A 14,570-nucleotide genomic window follows, 5' to 3' on the forward strand; every position below is an offset into this window, starting at 1 on the left:
GCTGACCCAGAGATCATTTCCCAGGGGCCTAAAGGTGTCAAGGCTACTACAGTCAAGAATCCCACCCCTTCGGACAGAGATTCCAGAGCTTTGGACAGATGGGGTAAGACGCTATATACCTCTGCAGTTCTTAGTATTAGGGCATTGAATTGTTAGTTTCACATGCTGAAGTACCAGCAGCATATTATGGAACTTAGTAAACAAAAAGTGGCAACCTTTGCAGACTGCAGAAAATAAAGAATTGTAGGAGCTTATGCACTCTGCAAGCCAAGTCAATAAGCATAATTTGCAGTATGGCTTTGATGCCCTAGAAGCATCTTGCTGGGCAGCAGTCACTGGCTCTGTACTGAGATGATGTGCTAGGCTGAAAGAGCAGACCTTGCCAGACCATGTCAAATCAAAGTTACTAGACGCTCCTTTGAACAAGGACAGTTTGTTTGGCACTAAAGTAGAAGAGGTTCTTAAAAAGATGGAAGAAAAAGCTAAGTCTATGCAGACTGTCATAGAATTCTTACAAGTACAACCCCCTAGATTGAGTAGGCATTGCCCTTGCATACACTGGTCCTTTCCAGCCCCCTCCAGGCCTTCTCAGATCAGACCCAGGGGAAACAGACCACCCAGACTACAGTCTCAGGGTATGCAGAGATCTAAGCAATGGAGTGCCCCCACCCATAAAGTAGGGAATGGTAAGCTACCTCCTTACGGAAAAAAAACTCACAATTACGACTTTACTACACTCCCCAGCCCTGCCCAATTGCTTGTGCCCCTAGGAGGAAAACTTGCCCTTCATGCAAAAAATTGGATGTCCATCACACAAGACCGGTAGGTCCTCAACATTGTATCCCAGGGGTACAAATTTTTTTTCCATTCACTGCCAACCCCAAGCGGGTTTCCAGACCTTCCTCCAAACCAGTGGGCAGAGGCTCAAAGCCAAGTAGCTTCCCTGCTCAATATCAGAGCTATTCAGCCAGTTCCAGTAGAACATAGGGGTTAAGGATTCTACTCCAGACTCTTCCTGATACCCAGGAAAGAGGGTTCTTAGCACCCAATCCTGGATCTTTCAATTCTCAACACCTTCCTGGTGGTACTAACTTTCAAAATGCTTACCCTGCAGCAGCTTCTTCCTATGCCAGCCAAGGATGCCTGGTTAGTCACCCTAGACTTAAAAGAAGCCTATCTGCACATCCCCGTAAGGAAGTCATGCAGGAAGTATCTACGTTTCAGGGCAGGACCTATGCATTATCAGTTCTCTGCACTTCCCTTTGGCGTATCTATTGTGCCCAGAGTTTTCACAAAATGCCTGGCTCCAGCCATTGCATACTGCAGGCAGAGAAATATCCAAATTTTCCCGTACTTGGATGACTGCCTGATTCAGGCGGACAGTCAGGAATTGCTGTTGCAGCACCTGACATTTGTGAAACACCTTCTCACTTCCTTGGGCTACACCATCAACGAAAAGAAATCAAAACTGGTACCCAGTCAAAAGATTGTATTCCTGGGAGCAAACCTGGACACAGCATCCCAGATGGCATTCCTCACTTCAGAAAAACAAGTCTGACAGCCTACTTCAAACAAATGGCCACCAGAACCCAGCTATCTGCAAGAAAAATACTACAAGCCCTAGGGTTCATGGCCTCGTGTACTGCTAATTCCATATGCAAGACTGCATATGAGGAAACTTCAGTTGTACCTAAAAAGTCTTTGGTACCAACATTCTCAGGACCTGGAAAGTCATTCCTGTCATACCCTGTCTAAGGACAGCGTTCCTTTGGTGGGCAGGAGCATGCTACCATAACAAGGGACAACCCCACGCCGCCCAGACCCTAACCACAGATGCATCAGACTATGCCTGGGGAGCACACATGGATGGCAAATGCATTCGGGGCCACTGGAGCCCAAGTCAAATTCATCTGCACATCAACCAAAAAGAGATGCTAGCTGTGCAGAATGCCCTGACAGCTTTCAGATCCCTACTCTTTCCAGGGCAACTGCTAATAAAAACAGACAACAGCACAGTTATGTGGTACATCAATAAGCAGGAGGTAGCCCACTTCTACCCACTCTGCAGGTTAGCCATGACCCTGTGGCACATGGCGTTGGACATGCAAGTCCATCTGCAAGCTCAATTCCTGCCAGGCAAAGAAAACTCATTGGCAGACAACTTAAGCATAAATCTCCTAAACCCACGCGAGTGTCAATTGGAGCCCAGCACCTTCGACCTTCTGATTCAGAAATGGGGGACTGCAGAGGTGGATCTCTTTGCCTTTCTCTACAAACCACCAGCTCAGCATATTCTGCACCAGGAATCCTCACAGCAGGGCTTGGAAAGTGGATGCCCTATCTTTTCAGTGGGTAAATCTCTCAATCTATGCCTTTCCCCCTCTGCCCCTTCTCTCAAGAGTATTTCTCAAGAGAAGACAGGACAGACCAAGGACAATTCTGATTTCCCTGGACTGGCCATGCCAGCACAGGTAACCACTCCTGCACAGCCTGTGTCAGTGGTGCCACCCTGGCACCTACTCCAGAACCCAACCCTGCTGTCTCAGCAGGAGGGACAGATTTTGCATCCACAACTGCAAACCTTAAATCTTGCTGCCTGGCTTATTCCTTGAATTCTCCCCCAGCAACCCTAAGCAAGCAGGTGCTGGACGTCATTCTTGAAGTCAGAAGACCTAGTACAAGAAAATCCTATGCTGATAAGTGGAAAAGGTTTTGCTCCTGGAAGGAGAGGACACAACTCTGCCCTCCCTGCCTCTAATCCTGGATTACTTATCAGATCTACTCCACAAAGGCCTGTCCTACTCCTCTGTTAAGATATACACCTCAGCCATTTCGGCTCATTACAACACTGAGCCACCTCTCTTCTCACACCCTCTTATCAAACAGTTCCTGAGAGGGGCAAACAACTTAAGGCCACCAAGGAGAGCACCCACCCCTGCTTGGGGACCTTGACTTTGTACTGGAAAAGCTCATGCCCCCCCCCCCTTTGAACCTGTTGCATCATCAGACTTAAAATTCCTCCCTTGGAAAACAGCCTTGCTTCTGGCCATCACTTCAGCTAGAAGAGCATCTGAGCTACAAGCACTTATGGCTATGGAACCCTTCGTTATTTTCCATGCTGACAGGGTTTCCCTCAGGACTAACCCTTCCTTCATGCCTAAAGTCGTGTCCAGTATGGCTCTCAACCAATCCATCCATTTGCCATCTTTTTTCCCTAATCTTCAAAATAAAGGGGAAAGGATTCTGCACTCTTTCGATGTGCACAGACAGCTCAGATTCTACCTTGATAGGACTAAGCCCTTCAAAAAATCTGACCAGTTACTAGTCAGCTTTACAACAGGAGCAGAGGCCAAGGCCATTTCAAAACAAACAGTTTCCAAATGGATAGCACACTGCATCCATTTCTGCTACAAGCACCATGGGAAACCAACTCCTCAAGTAGTCAGAACAAATTCCACTAGGGCAGCATCTACCTCTACAGCATTTCTCAGGGGAGTCCCTACCAGGGACATCCTGGAAGCTGCTACCTGGAGTTCAGTACACACCTTTACCAAGCATTACCATCTTCCTATATTTTCCAAATCCAGGGCAGGTTTTGCAACAGCAGTCATGCAAGGCATACTAGCTAGCCCTAACTCTTCTTGACTCCCTCCACCCTTCTTCAGCTTTGGGAATCCACCCAAGTGTGTTGACTGCAACAGTGAAACACAAAGAACATAGTGCAGTTGTGTACACTTACTATAAATGTAGTTGTTCGAGTGTATTCATTGTTGCAGTCCTGATTTCCCTCTCTGTCTCTCCTCTCTATGGCTATTACTCACCCCATTTCAGTGGTATTGGTATTTACTTTTTACTAGTAGTGTTTTCCCCACCATAACTTAGCTCCCTATTTGGGGGGCTCCTGAGATTTGGGGCAAGAAAAACTGATATAATGGCGTCGGCTGCCTGTTTTTATACTCCTGACGTCAGTCCTGGAGCGACAGCATCCGACACAGGAATATTAAGCCTCTGGTATTCGGTCTGACTAAGGGCTGCCTGCAGGCAGATAACTCAAGTGTGATGACTGCAACAGTGAATGCACTCGAACATCTACATTTATGGTAAGTGTACACAACTGTACTTTTTATTTCCACCTATTTATCACATGCTGTCCCAATGAGTGATGTAACCAGTTCCTCCTTACCAAGTGGGGAAGGAGTTTTATTCAAGAATGTTCCTAGTCCCAAAGAAAGAAAACACCTTGGGGACCAGTTCTGGGTCTTTCTTTCCTAAACCTGGTTGTGATAGTGCCTTAATCTAAAATGTTTCCACTTCAAAACGTGTTTACTACTTCTTCCTCTTTTAAGTTTCCTGGTAGCACTAGACTTAAAAGATGCTTAATATCACATTCTGTTCACTCAAACTTCAGGTGTTTCTTAAGGTTTTGTATATCTGGATCAAATTTTTGTTTCTCTGTCTTAACATTTGGATTATCTTGGATTATCCACTGACCAAGAGTCTTCACAAAGAGGCTATCCTCAGTTACAGCTCATTGCAGACTGCAGGGTATCAACATTTTTCTGGGGGAGCAGGTTCAGGAGAGAGAAAAGTGCAGGGGGCGTGGGCCACCAGGGACAGACACAAGTACATAAATAGCAAGGAGATGCTTGCCCTGATCAAGGCATTCAATTCTTTGAACCATCTTTGGTCCCCAGGACCTCTCAAAGTGGTTACAGAGAATACCACAGAGATGTGTACATCAGCAAACAAGGGAGAACCAGGTCATACCCCCTTTTGCAGACTAGCCATATTAGTTTGAGCTGTAGCTTCACAGTGCTGTCTCAATGTACAGGCATCCTACATTCTGTCAAAGCAAAATTGTGTGGCAGACAAACTGAACAGGGCCAGGACAGTCACGAGAATGGAAACTAGGTCTGCCTGGAAGACGTATACATTCCTACTCAAAGAAAAGAAAAGGTATCTATAAGCCTTTCCACTAATATCTATGGTATGTTTGAAGATTCAGAAAGAATTTCTCAAGAACATTGTGGTGACTTCCTTCTGGCCTTGGCAACCATGGTTCTCCCTTCTTTTGGAAGTGGCCAGGGGCATTTACCGCAAGCTTCCTCACTGAATGGATCTACTCTCACAAGAACGGGGTGTTTGATACACCCCAACAATCAAACATTTTCAGTTGGTTGTCTGGACGATACGGTCTTAATTCCTTTTAGGCACCTGTTTTCTAAGGATGTGCAGCAGGTACTAATGGAGACAAGATAGCCTGCTACAAGAAAATTATATATTAGTAAATGGAAAATGTTCTCTAGTTGGTGCCAGCAACATGGCCAGCACCCATTCAGGGCTGCTTGTTCTGTGGTTTTACAATATGTGAGTGAGTTACTATCTCTTGGCCTTTCTTATTCCTTTGTCAGGGTTCATTTATTGGCTATTTCAGCATGTCTGTCCATTGATCCTCCTCTTTCAAAGCAGTTGCATGTCAAAATGTTCTTCAAAGAGGTTATGCATAAGAGGCCTTCAAGTAAACTAGTTGTCCCTCCTTCGGATCTTAAATTTGTTTTAGATAAACTAACGCTTCATTTGAATCAGCTAATGTGACTGAAACACCCTTATTGATTGCCTTGACCTCTGCAAGAAGGATATCCGAGTTGCAGGCTCTTATGGTGAATCAGTCCTACCTCATTTTCCACTAAGAGAAGGTTATTTTGAGAACTAATCCTTTTTTATGCCTAAAGTGGTGTATGACTTTACTTTGTCAAACTGTCCATCTCTTCATTCTCTTTCCTGAACTTAAAAATGAGTCATTCATTTCTTATGAAGGTAAGAAGGGACAACCGGTGTAAACAGACTGTTTCCAAATGGTTATCTAAGGCTATTACCTTTTGTTATACTCACCATGACAACTCTATTCCAAACAGGGTCAAGAAAGGACCTTGACTGCTTCTGTTGCTTTTTGGAAAGGGTTGGATTCTAGAAGCATTCTAGAAGCTGCTACTTGGTCCTGAGTGTATACTTTTACAAAGCACTATAAACTGGATTGCCTCTCTAGGTCAAGATCATGCTTTGCTAGAACCATTCTCCAGGGGCTCCTGGACCTTTCTCCTTCCACCTACCAAATATAGTTAGCTTTGGTAATCTACCCATACAGCTAAGGCTACTGCAGGAGAGATCAGTATGAAGAACATAGCACAGTTGTGCAAATCAAACTTAACATAACAGTAAATGTTCAAATGACCACTTTTGCAGTAGCCACTCCCTCCCCCTTGTTTTTTAGTGTATTTTTTATGCCAGGGTGTGGACATATATTTTTTGTTATTCCCAAACTTTTCCTTTCAGGGCTTAACCTCCATCTCTCTGCTGGCAGGAAAGCTGTTAAGGGCTTTGTGCCCAAACTTGTCTTTTAGTCAGCTCAGCTTGAGCTGTTTGACAGTTTGGACATGTGGAATGTGCCTTGAAGCGTTGGAAGCTGGCTGACGCTTGTATCCTTGGCAGGATATAACCCATGTAGCCAATTCTACTTCAGCAGTGATCATTAAAACATCTTATTGTTATGCTAACTTCAGCTTACACAGCTGTACGTTTTTCTGTATTACCTATACTTTGCATTGTTAGTAGGTTACTGGCCTTGGCCACCTGTGCTTACCAGTATTAATTTTGCCCGTGTTTTCCACTCCTAGTTTTTATATCTTAACATCATCTACCTTTGGCTGCCTACTGACCTTTACTTGCCTACTGTTCCATTGTTGGTGTTTAATGAGGATTACTTAACTACTCCCATTGCATCCCTACTTGTCTTCCAGTACAGGTGCTTTAGTATGCAATATGTAATGTGCAGAGTGAGTATAGCCTTTGTCATAGAGTAGTCAGCATAGCTGCACATCAGACATTACACTGATTTATCAAACCATCACCTTTTTGATTGTTGACAGTACTTTTGTTATGCATGGGTGTCTATAATCCAGTAGCATGTCTTCAATCCTGTCACTATAGACTTATAAATCACTAACTGTTAAACTAGAAATTTTCTTGTAGGTGTTTTTCTGTATTGCTTTGGCTGTAGATCCTGTTGTTTTAGGTCTGAGGTGTTTATTAATTCTGTAAGGGGATAAGTATTTACTTTAAACATGCTTTATCTTCAAGTGTTACCCGTAGGATTTGTGATAGGTCATCAAACTTGCCAAAACAGAGTTTATTTTTTTAACTTCTCCAGTGTTAGTAAAATAAACTACTTTTAAAAGTAAGGATCTAATGTTGTCTGTTCAGTCTTCATCAAACATGTTGGTTTCTGTTCTGAGCTTGGAACTGGCTCAGCAGTCAGCAAGCTTAGGATTCCAAGCTAGAACTCCTTCCACTCCACCCATACCGCCTAGCTCCTCTCAGATACCTCAGATCTCGTTTGCCATACACAGTGAAGCATTGTGGTCCAGTTAGAGATCTCCTGGGTGTTTTTCTAACATGTATTCAGCCAACTGTAAGTGGTCTTTTGACCTATTTCATCTTCTCCTACTACCCATCTTATTCTTTCTGCCTTTTTTGTGAAAAGCAAAAAAAAAATTACTCTTTTTTTTTTTTTTTTTTTTTTCCCCCCATAGTATAGTGCTTCTGCGAGTGGTCGTCAGGTTCTCACCGTCTTTCCTCCTCCTTTTCACCTTGCTGTTATGTCAGAGAAATTTGGCAAACATGTTGGGTTTAAGAAATGCACTTCCTGTGGGCACAAGATCCCTGCATCTGATGCCCACAAGGACTGCATTTATTGTCTGGGTTGTGCCCACCTTCAGGTGGCTTGTTCTGTCTGCAAGGCCTTTTTTCCCTGGACCCTTGTATATATAAGAAATAAGCAAGTTCTCAGGGGTCTTATTCCCCCTCCCCCTCCTTCTCCTGCTGTTGCTTCCATGTCAGGGACTCAAACTTCCACCAGAAAGTCTGAGGAGGCCAGGGATCATAAGAAGCAGTCCCTAGACCCCCTCCTTGTCCGAGTCAAAGCCCCCAAATTAAGCCCTGAGATCTTCAGAGCAGAGTTCTCCAGCTCTGATATTGGTGTCTTCTTCAATGCCCCTTGCCCCAACTCCCTCTTCGGGGCTGGTGCTTATGGCACCGAGTATGTCTCTGAGGGTTGCTTGCCCCAGGCATCACTCCAGAGCTTCCTCTGTGTCCTCGCCCATCAGGTCCTCTCAAAGCCTGTCAGAGAACGAAGTGGACAGGTTGAAGAAGTTTCTGCATATGCATATTTAGATGGGGGTCATCTCAGCTCCATCCCCTATGGGATCTGTGAGCAGAGCTTTTCCCTGCAGGATTTGTTCCTCCTGCTAAAATCCGGCCTACCATTTTGAATCTCTTGCATCCATCGATCCCTGGGGCCAGCCTTTTGGGCCAGATAGTCCTTAGTTTTTCCAGTCTGACTCGCAGTGTTCCAACCACGTTGAAGCCGAGCAGATCTCTGAGCTAAAGTCTCAGTCGAGTCTGGGGGGATGACTTCGACTCTGAAGCTGTTTCAGTTTTCACTTCCCCTCAGTGCCTCAAAGTTTGACAGCTCAGTGCCAACTTCCCCCTCGGAGTGGAGGGCTGTTGGTGACAGTCTGCTCCTGATCCCTTGGGACAGAGGAGGTTTCCTAGGGACTTTGGTAGTCCTTCTGCCGTTGACCTGGTGTAGAGGGCCTCCAGACACTTCCACTTAGGGAAGCCCAGACTTCTTCCGACACCACACCAGAGCACCCCACCATTGATATTCCCCAAAAGAAAAGGTGCAAAAAGAGGCACCTACGTTCCCCAGAGGAATCTCTCACGACAGATACTGACTTCGATGAAGGGGGAGGGGTCCCCTAGATTTCCACCTGACGTTGTCTTTGGAGACATTTTAGAAATTTTTCGCCAGAGAGGTGGATTGTTGACCCCAAATGCCACCCCTAATGAGTCAGTGTTCCAGCAGGATTTCGGGACTGGCCCGTCTACATCCCAAGTGTCCCCTTCTGCAGACCCCCTTGTGGACCTGGTGTCTGCAAAGGCATGGAAGGAGCCAGACGCTGCACAGCCTATTCCCAAAAGAGTGGTTAAGATTCTTAGTGCCCTGCAGGATAGACCCCACTGGACAAAGGGCATTCCAGTAGATGCCATAGTGGTGGCGGCAGCCACCAAGAAAGAGCTTGCCCAGGAAAGCTCTGCTGTCCATCCCGCTAACAGGGAGTCTATGGTTATGGACAGATTTGGGAAAAAAGTCTATGCTGCTTCCACTTTTGCCCTCAGAGCGTGGAATTACCTTTCCTCACTTTACGAGGCTACGGAGGTACTTAAGGAACTCTCTGGCTCCGACCCTGAGTCCATGATGGGGGAGGAACGGATTTCCTTTACCTCCAGTATGGCCACTCTGCAGTCCATTTCCAACACGTCCATGAGGCTGATCTCTCATGCAGTTGAGAGGCACCTCAAGGGCAGACGGCTCTGGCATTGCCATTCAGTGCCATCCTTTAATGCAGCTATGTGATTTCACGGAACAGTTTAAGGTGTCATTTGTCAATGCTCCCTCGATGCTTCCTCCCAACTGTCCATACAAGATGCACTCTCCTGCAGTGAGAGAGAGAGAACCTGTCTGCCATCAGAATCCGCTTCTCTACCCTGCAAAGGTCCTTCTTCAGGAATAAGCATGGGGAAAGAAGTTGTGGTTCAGAAAATCCCAAGGTCTTTTCCAGGATGCTCAGGAAGATTTTTCTCCAGGGGCAGAGGGGGAAATAATTTAAGTGGTAGACGCCACCCTCAGGGCAGAGGGGGTCTGCTGAATCAGGGGTCTCAGGATTCTCCTGCGGAGAAATCCTTGCAGCATCCCTGAGATGTTGCCCGACTGTCCCTCTCTGGAGGCAGCATCCCTGAGATGTTGCCCAACTGTCCCTCTCTGGAGACGGTCTGGGGATGTTGCTCCTTGCACCTAGAAGCCTGGTTAGCCATCACCAATGACTGGTGGGTGCAAGGTGTCATATCCAGCGGTTACTCCATTTCCTTTTTAAATCTCCCCAAGCCAAAACAACACCTCCCTGATGTTCTGCTCAGTCAGAGGGAGGCAGCAACTTTGGAAATTGCAAAGTTGCTTCAAAAAGAGTTATCCAGGAGGTCCCCTCAGACCAGCGTGGATCAGGAACCTACTCCCGATTCTTTTTAGTTCCAAAGAAAACAGGAAATCTCAAGCCCATACTTGGACCTAAATTACATGAACAAATCGGTGAAACACACAAAGTTCAGGATGGTCACGGTGTAGTCCATCCTTCCCTTTCTACAGAAGGACGACTGGATGTGCTTGATGGACCTGAAGGATACGTAGTATCACATCAAAATGAACAGATACTTCAGAAGGTACCTCCGTTTCAGGCAGGGAGCCAGTCACTACCTATTTCCTGTGCTTCCATTTGGTCTCACTACAGTCCCTAGGGTGTTCACCTAATGCATGACAGTAGTTGCAGTTCACCTCAGACTGTAGGGATTCCACATGTTTCCTTACCTGGACGACTGGCTCCTAGTCGCACCATCCAGGCATCTACTGGCAGGCCAGGTATTTTTTTGCAGTTGGCCCCGACCTTAGGGATCACTATAAACCTTCAAAGTTCATTACATTCTGCGCAGGTGATAGATTTTATAGGAACCCGCTTGGATGCAAACAAAACCCTGGCTTATCTTCCACTGGACAGGATTCTGTCACTCCGGACACATATCAGACAAATGTCAGCGATGCCAGTTCCTCCATCAAATCTTGTCGTCAGGGCTCTGGGTTCTATGGCTGCACCAATAACTTTGCTGCCAGTAGCTTGTTTACTTGTGGGAATCCTGCAGTGGATGTTGTCCATACAGTGGTCCCTTCTGCATCATCTCCTCAGTCATCCTATAAGACTGTCTTGACTGTACAGAAATTCTCTTTTGTGTTGGCTTCACAACCCAGAAGTGTCTCAGGGTTGAACTTTCATTCTCCCCCCCCATTCCCACGTTGACTATGGGTGCCTCCCTGCTGGGGGGGCATTACCTGGGTTGGGCAGTTCAAGGCACATGGACTCCCCAGGAGACCAGTCTGCATATCAGCATCCTAGAGATGAGTGCAGTGCTTCTAGCATTGCAAGCCCTTCACTGCCTTCTTCCTCTAGGGACAATTGCGATTCAGACTGGCAGCATGTCTGTTGTATGGTACCTCAGCAAACAAGGTGGAACCAAGTCCTACCCCCTTTGTTGGGAAGTGATGAGTGTGTGGCAGTGGGCTGTCTCTACCAGCCACTTTCAGGTTACAATACACATTCCAGGGGAGCACAGCGTATCAGTGGACAGGCTCAACAGAGTTCTTTTGATGCCTTACAAGGGGTCTCTGAATCAGTCAGTGACAAGATTTTCCAGAGATGGGGTCAACTGTGCTGTTGCTGTGATCTCTTTGCCCTTCTCCCTTCAACAAGTGCAGCAGGTACTTTGCCCTGATCCCTCCACAGGGGCAATCGCCAAGAGATTCTCTATTCCATGCTTGGCCTCCCGGTCTTCTTTATGCATCCCCCCTCTTCCTCTGATTCCCAGATTTCTTCAGAAGGTACACAGGTAAAGAGCAAAGTGATCCTTTTTCCCCTTTTGGCCTCAACAAGTTTGGTTCACCTTCCTGTGGTCTCATCTAATTTGCCCTCCCTGGATCCACGTCCGGACTTTGTCTCACCCTTCAGGGCAAATTCATCTGGATCTTCACAATTTGAAACTAACTGCATGGTTTCTCCAATTCTGATGATGGCTAGACAATCTAGGCTTTCTTCCCCAGTTCATAAGATTATCATTTCCTCCCATAAGTCTTCTACCAGGAAAATTTATGAAAGCAAGTGGAAGAGGTTTTCCATTTGGGCCCAGCAGCATCACATTGATCTGCTTTACAGCATCCATTTCAGCAGTCTTGGACTTCCTAGCTGGTCTTTTACATTCGGGAGCCAGCTTCTCTACTGTTAATGTTCAGTTAGTGGCCATTTCTAATTTTCACGTTGAGGAGAATGCTACATCTTGAGTTATTCTCAACTTTGCGAAGCCTTTCTCAGGGTTACATTCCTTCTTTGACCTCCTATCAAAGATCCTACTTCTTTGTGGGATCTTACATTGGTTTTTCAAGCTTTGACCTTACCTCCCTTTGAACCAGGCAGAGTTGAAATTCTTGTCCTGGCAAACTGCCTTGTTAGTAGCAATTACTTCGACCAAGAAGGTTTTGGAGCTTCAAACGTTGTCTTCCAAAATGTCCCTGTCTTATTTTTCACAAAAACAGAGTTACTTTACGTGCTAATCATTTTTTCTTCCAAAGGTTGCGTCAGTAAACACCATTGATCAATCCATTAATTTCCCTGTGTTTTTTTCTGAATTTCCAAAATAAGGCTGAATGTGTGTTGCAACTTTTAGACGTTCATAGACAATTGTGCTTCTACCTGGATAGGACAAAATCGTTAAGGAAATATGAACAGTTGTTTGTCGCTTTCTCAGATTCCAAAAAAGGGAGAGCTGTTGTTAAAGCTACTACTGCTTGATGGTTAAGGGATTGTATTACTTATGTGTATTCATTGAAAAATGTTCCTTTACCTAGATCAGTCTGAGCTCATTCTACGAGATCCATAGTCATGTCCCAGGCCTTCTGGTCTAGAGTTTCTTTAGAAGATATTTGTGCAGCTGCAGAATTCTCACACCTTTATTTCGCATTACAAACTTGATATCATATCCAGGAATAGGGCTGCTTTTGGCAATGCAGTCCTCTGGAAATATCCTTTCATGGGGCCACCTAGATCTGTGTAGCTGGGGACTCTGTCCCACAGGTTTGATGAAGACTGTACAGACAACATCAGATAAAGAAGTTATGTACTCACCATAACGTTCCATCTGTGTTATTTGGTTCAGTCTTCATCAACCTTCCCTCCCTCCTTCCCCCTTCCTTATCTCTGAAGGACCTGATGGATAACTCTTGGAACCTTTGTTCCTGTTTTGAGCTTCTGAGCATTCTTTTAAGCTCTGTTGCTTGTTTTAAGCATGTACTTTTTCTGAGAATACTGGCAGCAAACTTGATCTGAGGTATCTGAGAGGAGCTAGGAAGTATGGGGAGGGTGAGAGGAGCTCTAGCTTGGAATCCTAAGCTTGCTGATGGCCGAGTTGGTTCAGAGCTTGGAACCGAGACCCGCAGGTTTGATGACGACTGAAGCAGACAACACAGATGGAACTTTATGGTGAGTGCATAACTTCTTTTTTTGCCACAGACACCCTTTACTCAAACTACCTCTGATGTTGCAGTGAGTTTAGTTTACGGCTGCAGAGTTTGCTGTCACATATTCAGTTGATTTTTTTTTTAAGTAGGCCTGAAACTTTTATTTATTTATTTATTTATTATTAATTAGTGAAAATAGAGTAATACAGACAAAGCTTCATAAAGAGAGTGCAGCCTCGGATACATTTTTGTATGGAAGCAGCTGTCATCTATCATTTGTCTTATTTCTTGTTTTAGGAGAGTTTTTGAAGGCCAGGAGAATATGTAAGTAGATGGAAACATTTTTGAAAGAAGCAGAGGAAGTTGTGAAGGTAATTCTTAATAAAGGCTACACAATTGATTTGGTAGAAAAGGCAGATCTTGGAGTCTAGTCATAACAACAGATTAACTTATTAGAGTTTGGTGGGAGTGATTATAATATTTTTTTAGTTATCTGAAAAAAATGTTTATTTTGTGACGAAATATGTTTTTTATAGGGAATACATGGAATGTTCTGAATGTTGAATCAGAAAAGTTCAGCATAAAAGATTGAAACACAAAATGCCCCAAAAGAATAAACAAACGCACCCCCCAACTCGCTACTATAAATACCACTACCAAAATTACACTACAGTGGAGAAAGGGCAAAAAACAAATCCTCCTTGTACTGTGATCTTGGACAACCAGTAACTGGCTTCTGTACAAGTGCTGAAGAAATTTGACGTTTTGAGTTTCAAGCTTTTGGGGTCTATCATTTTGGATTTGACATTCAGAATGTTTAACATTATGTATCCTAATCACAGATGTGGTTATCACTTTGGTAAAAAAAAAATGCAATCTTCTATGAAAAGACCTACAGTTAAATAGTGAGAATTTGAGATTAGTTATTTTCCATAAAAGACAAAAACATTTGGAGGGTCGTCTTGTGCAATAGTTGTAAACGCACTGGTGGTCCCGATACAAAAAGTATTAATAACAAACATGCGGAAACTTTTCCTGTGAATCTTATAATACAGAGAAATAGACAAGAAAAATTAAAGTATATTAAGCTGAAGTTTGAATATAAGGGATAATATACTTGTAATGCAAAAAAAAATTGTTTAAGCTTTGTTATAAAGGCTAGACAAAAAGGTAAAAACAACATTACAGAAACACGTAAATGATATTAAACAAAAGATGTCAGAAGTCAGTATGTCATATACTGGCAAAATATTAAGGACATTTTAGTGTTGCAGTGGCTTGTGTTGGGGACTGGTGAAAGATTTACTTAGGAAGGAAGCTAAATTGTGAACTTTCAGACTTTGTGCCCATTTGGGTTCAATAATGAATTACATTAATGTATTCATCAGTTTGTATTGCT

General features: G+C 44.4%; 1 protein-coding gene across 1 annotated transcript in view; it reads left to right on the top strand.

Annotated features, from left to right (window-relative positions):
• LOC122800225 (ubiquitin carboxyl-terminal hydrolase 36-like) overlaps positions 1–14,570 on the top strand; it is a 1,786,736-nt gene that overhangs the window by 705,556 nt on the left and 1,066,610 nt on the right. The gene's annotated exons all lie outside the window — the stretch shown is intronic.

Source organism: Protopterus annectens, chromosome 4.part0 (genome assembly GCF_019279795.1).
Source record: "Protopterus annectens isolate FY-2018-M chromosome 4.part0, PAN1.0, whole genome shotgun sequence".
NCBI lineage: Eukaryota > Metazoa > Chordata > Ceratodontiformes > Protopteridae > Protopterus > Protopterus annectens.